At 33.6% G+C, this 7,500-nt stretch overlaps 1 non-coding gene across 1 annotated transcript; it reads left to right on the top strand.

The window, feature by feature from the left end:
• The first annotated feature begins 2,425 nt into the window (after positions 1 to 2,425).
• Positions 2,426 to 2,498, top strand: Trnar-acg (transfer RNA arginine (anticodon ACG)). Its single transcript has one exon. It is a non-coding gene; the product is annotated as a tRNA-Arg (tRNA).
• Positions 2,499 to 7,500: the final 5,002 nt, after the last annotated feature.

The raw sequence follows: 7,500 nt of genomic DNA, 5'->3' as shown, positions 1-7,500 counted from the left end.
TTTTAAGGGGTCATAATAGGGGTCAAATTAAAAAAAAATTGACTTTTTTTTTGTTTTGCTAAGCGTACACCTCAAAACACCCGGGCAAAGCCGGGCTGAAATGCTAGTATATATATATATATATTGGCAGCAAGTCATTATTCAAGCATACCTGATTGAACACGACATAGTTATTCTTTTTTCCGATTTTTTTTTCTTGATATCTTTTCCATTCGTCGAGCGGTCTTTTTAATTTCAGCTGGCATATTATGTAAAATATTAACAAATCTATCAACAATGTCATTCGAAGAAAAAACAGATCAACATGGTTTGGATCAGTTTCCCGGCTACCAGACTCCAGCTATGCAATAAAATTATATAAAAATTTCATTCTAGAAAGACCATGAGGAAAATCGGCAAAGAGATGAGTCGATCAGATAACGGTTAAAGCTGACATGTCTCTGATTGTTAAAAAAAAAAAAAACTGTTTCGAAAGCGTCGTAACTGACCGAATCTTGTTTTCAAGTAAGTGGCGAAGCTTTTAAAAGAATTCAAATAAATAAAGAAAGTAGCAATTGTGTATTTTGATTAAATTAATTTTGTCAAAGAGAATTTATTTTTGTAATAATTAATTTTTTCTGCAAGAAATTAATTTATTCTTTGTAATAAATGAAACATTTTTCTAATAAATAAAAGTTTTTTTTTAATGAAAAAACTATTTATTGTAAGATGTAAAATAATTTGACGTTTCTGAATTTTTGAGATCAGGATTGGTTTTTTGCAAGGACGCGTGGCGCAGAGGTTAGAGTACTGGGAAAAAGTCAATTGTAAAATTATATCCTGAAGGTTGAATGTTCAAACCTCAGTGTGGGCGACAAAAAAAAAATACATTTGCCAATTACTTAGGACCTCTATCCAATCATGGCTGACAGAACAAGAGCAAACTACCCCCGTGACGTAAATAAAGGGTTCCGCTCGAAATTCTGTCCAAATTCCCGAGTTTGACAGAAACATTCCCGAGTTCGACAAGATAAACCTGAAAAAGGTCGGAGGTTACATCGACCGAAACATTGTGAAAATCACACTCAAGATGAAAACACTAGTCCGATGAATAATAATGTAAAATAATTTGTTTCAAATTTAATAAATTAAAGGAAAGGTGCTTGAATGACGCCATAAACTGTCATGCTTAATCCGTTCAGTTCAGATACTAATATAGTTGTTTTGATGAATCCACCTCTAAGTGGCCCGAACGAATACAATTGACGGATCGTGGGTAAAAAATAACCTTGACAAATAGAAATGACAAAACCATGCGATTTCTAGAAAGAATATATGTCCGTATATAACAAAATAATAAGTGTAAAATAGATAATAATATAAATAAAATATATCATAGAAGCAATAAACAAAATAAACTCTCTTGTATGTCTAGTAAAAATAGAAAGCATCAGATTATATGGTTAAACCCACCTTTCTCGAAATGTGTCCAGACTTACATCTCTGGATTCCTTTTTTATGATTATAGATGGCTAGCAGGGATTTAACTTATACAGCAGGAAGACCCGACGGTGCCCCGGATTGAATGATGATCAACGAATGTTTCACACTCCAATAGTTGTATTGTCATCGAAATCGGTGAAATCGCACATTTTTCAATCAAATCGATTGATTGCATGCTGTAGTTGGGGACCCATCGCAGTGCACCAGGAGGGAGGAAGCTTCACGTGACTCCCCCCCCCCCGCAGTAACTTCGTCCATAATACATTATAGCCTGTCATATCAAATAGACTACTGTTGAATTTATATGTCGTGCCTTTCGGCTTGTGTGGTAATAAAACTTCTCAAATACACTTGTGATGTTAGGCTGTGTAAGGTGTTAACTTTAGTCAAAATTGTTTCTTTTTTCGTCGGATTATTTTGATTATCGATACTTATCGAAGACATTTCCGTTTTCGAGTCCATAGGGAACGAATGCACACAGACAACCACGAAGTTCCTTTTATATAATAGTAGAGAAAACTTTAAGGCTTCTCCTAAATAAGGCAAACTCTTTAGCCAAATTACAATGCGACTCTTTTTCTTTCGCTGCCTAATCTTGAACAAGTCAAATAAAAAATAAAATAAATCACAGTAATAAATTATAATCTATACTATTAATAAAATTCTAAATGTTTATTTATGCGTACGTGTGTGCCTATATACCAATAAATCTTTCGAACGGATGCACCGAATTGAAATTTTTTTACTCCCCTGAAAGGTGCGAGTCCCTAAATTGTTCTTACCTGTATATGGTTCTTAACGAACAACGCCGTGTCACACAAAAAGCCCGAAATAAGGGTTTTGGGGCCGTTTCGTCAACTTGTCGAAAAAGTTATCTGCCCATGTCTCCGGAATTTAGCAATGTCTGTGTGCAGACGCGGTAACATCTTTCGGCATATGGATAGGACTTGTGGCGCAATGGATAACGCGTTTGACTACGGATCAGGAGATTCCAGGTTCGAATCCTGGCAAATTCGTAATAATTTTAACCATCATTTTATCGAACGTTTACTCATTATCCTTACCCTTAGTTAGGGCATTTTTTTTTAGTGATTTTGGTTTGTGCATATGGGTATTTCCTATACTCCAAGTTCACAGAGTACGCGTTGATGGTAAGACGATGCTGAGTGTACTTGATGTTGAGTGTACTCGATTTTGTGTTTGATTCGGCGTTGTGTGTGCTAGTATTAAATAATAAATGAAAAAAAAGAACTAAAAACCAACAACCTTATTTGAAAACGGTATATTACACCGAAAGTCTAAAGAAAATAAATATAAAACTTATTTAATTTTAACATTATTTGAATTTCTAATATCTTCAAATTAACCATAAGAAACAATGTTTTTAGACATACACCTTCCCCCGTGGGCGTACGATGTTAATTTAAAAGAACAAACGTTATACCCCCCCCACTTCTCACTCTGAGGCAGTAACCCATTTTTTTTTAAATACCTCTCGCTGGTCTCATGTAATTGTCCACCTCTGTCTGAACTAATGCACCATTCAGCGAAAAAATCATCTGCCTTCGTTTGAAATCAATGTTGAGCCAACCTGGATTATCGTAGGCGTGTATAATTTTATACACACTGGTAGGTGTTTATAATATTATGCATTCTTCACAATGAAATCGTAATAGTAAGATGCACATTAGAACCTCAAACATAAAGAAACAGTGTTAAAATAAATAAATAAATAAAACTTTAGGACGCCATTAATGGCGTTCTAAAGTTTTATTTATTTATCGTTTGTTTTTAAATAGTGATGAACCAATACTTACCAAAATATATACCCCGCTCAAAACAAAAATAAACAAATTCAAAAAACAAAAATCAAAGACAAAAACAAAACAAAAACATGGCTTTTTATGTGTAAGAAAAATGAAAAAAAAAATCTTATCTGAACAAAAGTAAAGAATAACAATGCGTTTTTGAGGTGCCGTTGGCTAAATGGACTGAAGCACCTGGCTGTTTCAAGTTCGAACCCAGTTCGTTTCACAGAAACACTTTCATCAAACCCACATTTGAACTTGTGTCTTACTTAAGAGTTGGGACATAAATTCATCCGTTTCGTCGTATCTTTAACATTGGGGAATAGAAGGGAGCAAGTTATGTTCAAAGATACACAATCCAATCGCGTCGAGTTATAATACATATGACCCCTTTGTATCTGAAACATTGCTCTCTCTCTTTCTTTCTCTCTCTCTCTCTCTCTCTCTAGCTATCTCCACCTATCTACTTTATCTAGAAGAAATGGTGCAGTTGGGGACACGATAGGGCGACTGCTAACCTCACTGAGATCACTTTCGACCAGAAGCTGCGGCCTCCTCAGTCGCCGCGGGTTCGCTCATTGGACATGAGCATTGGAGGTTTAGAGGGTGTCTATTTGATGCGCAACAGATATTGCACCTAAACTGCGCTAGTAAGTTTGGAGCCAAGGTGGGAAGTCCTGTGGCGATAGAGTGAGACTATGCCAACACAGAGGAATAAAGCACTGGGACCCCAAATAGTCATCGTCAAGACTGACGAACTGGATGATAACTTATATATATATATATATATATATATATATATAAAATGTTGCAATATTTTGAATATAATATAAGAGTATGATCACCGAAAGTTGGAAGGTTCTACTTATGGACATTGGAGATAGGAACTGACCAATCAAATGGAGCCACGTTATGCTAGCAACCAACCAGAAACCAGAATTGCTCCATAAACGTATTGAATATTTCTTTTCTTGGTATTTTCAACTCTATGCTGAAAAGATTTTATTCTAAAGTTATTTTCTGACCGCAAGATATATTTGGCGTCCTGACGAAACTCCTTACAATGTATATATATATATATATATATATATATATATATATACATACACACGCACACACACACACACACACACACATATATATACATATATATATATATATATGTATATCGCATTGTTATTAAAAAATATAGTTATGTATGTTAGGAAAATGCTTTATTCATTTTTTGTTTTTTATACAATATATTTGATTGAGCATGGTAGAAAGGGGATGGGCAATAATAAGTTCTTGAAGGGAGCGAAGATGGAATGGTCAAGAGGGAGCGAAGATGGAATGGTCAGGAGATAGCGAGAATAGAATGGTCTATGCAGAAGGGCTTAAACATATTCATTTTCATAGATTTTTTTTTATGAATATGCATATTTTTTTTATAACAAAATACAAGTGAATTTCCAAAGAACAACCATAATTCACAGTGCGATAATGATAGCGACCAATCTATAATCAATAATGTTAGCGACCAATCTATAATCAATAATGATAGCGACCAATCTATAATCAATAATGTTAGCGACCAATCTATAATTGGTTTAGCAAACGGCACAAAGATATCCATGACGTCATCGAAATACCCCTAATAAAATTTGTAATTAGCAAATACTATATATACATTAATATATAAAATATATGGTTTACTAGCGCATTTAGTAAGCTTTCTTATGATTAATTTATATGTATATATATATATATATATATATATATATATATATGTATGTATATATATGCATATATATGCATATATATATATATTCCCCAAATAATTACATATATATATATATATATATATATATATATATATATATATATATATATATATATATACACTTGTGCCCGATATTATTCATACCCCCTGTTGAAAATTGAGTTTATTAGGTGTAACTTTGTAAGAATTTATTGTTTACGTCCATATTGATACATATTCTTAATAAACCTCTTCTGATCATTTTCGTCATTTTAAAATCTCGGGATACTTGTAATAAAAGAAATATACAGCTATTTATAAAATCTGCAATGTTCAAAAATAATCATACCCCCTTATTTTTTCAGTATTAATCGAGTTTCTGACTGTTTGTTTCCTGTTTGATTCTTATTTTGAATGCTTTTATACAACCTTTGATTAATTTCATTTCGTTTTTTGCATTTTTCAGAAATTAAAATGATATCAACTGAAAACCAAAAAAAGAATAAAAATTATTAGAATGGGGAAGAAAAAAGAGCTTAGTAATGATCTTAGGACTAAAATTGTGAATTCACATAAGGATGGTTTAGGTTACAAGTCAATTTCCAAGAAATTTGAGGTCCCTACAGCAACAGTACAGAGCATCATCAAAAAATTCCAGAGCCACCACACAACAAACAACTTGATTGGTAGAGGAAGGAAAAGGAAACTGTCTGCTAGAGCCACCAGGAATATTGTAAGAAGTGTTAATGCAAATCCAACCACCACTACTAAGGACATTTTAGAAAATCTGGAGTCTTCTGGCATAAAAATATCAAGGCAAACATTGCAAAGGACTCTGCATGAAAATGGTCTGAAAGGAAGAAGACCAAGAAGGACTCCATTGCACACCGGAAAACGCCTTGCAGCACGTCTAAAGTTTGCTAGGACCCATGTGAATTCTCCAGAGTCCGTTTTCTCAAGTATTTTGTGGACTGACGAAACAAAAATTGAATTGTTTGGCCATATGGATGCTTCTTACGTTTGGAGGAAGAAAGGAGAAGCTTACAACCCAAAGAACACCATACCCACGGTGAAACATGGTGGTGGTAGCCTAATGTTTTGGGGCTCCTTTTCGGCTAGTGGTCCAGGTAGTTTGGTCAAGATAGATGGAACCATGAAGAAGGAGCAATATTTGGAGATACTCCAGAAAAACATTAGACAGGATGCGGAGAAGCTCCATTTAGGACCAAACTGGGTCCTTCAACAGGATAATGATCCAAAACATACTGCCAAAATAGTCAAGAAATGGTTTGAGGATAATCACATTAATGTTTTGGAATGGCCTAGCCAGAGTCCTGACCTGAACCCTATCGAAAACCTCTGGCACATATTGAAAACTGAGGTTAAAAAGCGGAAACCTAGAAATTTGAGGGATTAAGAGAACTACTGCATTGAAGAATGGTCAAAAATCAGTGTTGATGCTTGTAAAAACCTTGTTGATAAATATCCAAAACGGTTACAGGCAGTTATTAAGAATAAAGGACATGCTATTGACTATTAGTAAGAGAGGTATGAATAATTTTGAACTAGTGTCATTATTGTTTTTCTTAGTATAATGCTTCAAACTTGCATAATTTATTTATTTGTTGAGTTTAAATTAAATGCTTATGCTTGATTTATATTTTGAAATCCCTTTAATATTGTCTATCTTCTGGTTTGAGCAATATTCTTATAGAAATCTCAAAGATCCGAGGGGTATGAATAATATCGGGCACAAGTGTATATATATATATATATACACACATATATCCAAAATAATTGTATATATTCAACACACACACACACACATAATAATAATTATATATATATATATATATATATATATATATATATATATATATATATATACAAAATATTTTTTCGAATAGTTTCTTCTACGGTTTTGCCGGACTTCTGATTTTATTTTATTTTGAACCTAAATACGAAATCTTGGAACTATAGCAAAAACATTGATTAAAAATCATATTTGGCATCATAATATAGCGTCTTTATGTGTGCTTTCTATTCAATTGTTTTTTTTTTGGAGGGGGAGGGGCGGTGCTTATAAACAATGTCGTTGTGGCAGTTAAATATCATTTTACCAACCTATTATACACGGACATACGCACACTCACACACGCACACACACACATATTGCGTTGGTACTAAAATAATGTCGTTTTTTTATCAGATATGTATACAAAAAACGGTATTATTTTTGCACCACACACACACACACACACACACACACACACACACACACACACACACACACACACACACACACACATATATATACTTAGTTTCAAAATGGTTGTCTTTTATTGGTAACACGTTGCATAAAACTGTTTAAGCTGTCGCTTTTTGTATTTTGCATAGAAGTATATTACCGTTCATTGATTATAATTTTGCACAGCAAACAATTGTACGCAAGGTGTTACCGATAAAAAC

This window comes from Euprymna scolopes, chromosome 40 (genome assembly GCF_053919585.1).
Source record: "Euprymna scolopes isolate OS-2025 chromosome 40, ASM5391958v1, whole genome shotgun sequence".
Classification (NCBI taxonomy): domain Eukaryota; kingdom Metazoa; phylum Mollusca; class Cephalopoda; order Sepiida; family Sepiolidae; genus Euprymna; species Euprymna scolopes.
This window is presented reverse-complemented; position numbering and strand designations above follow the sequence as displayed.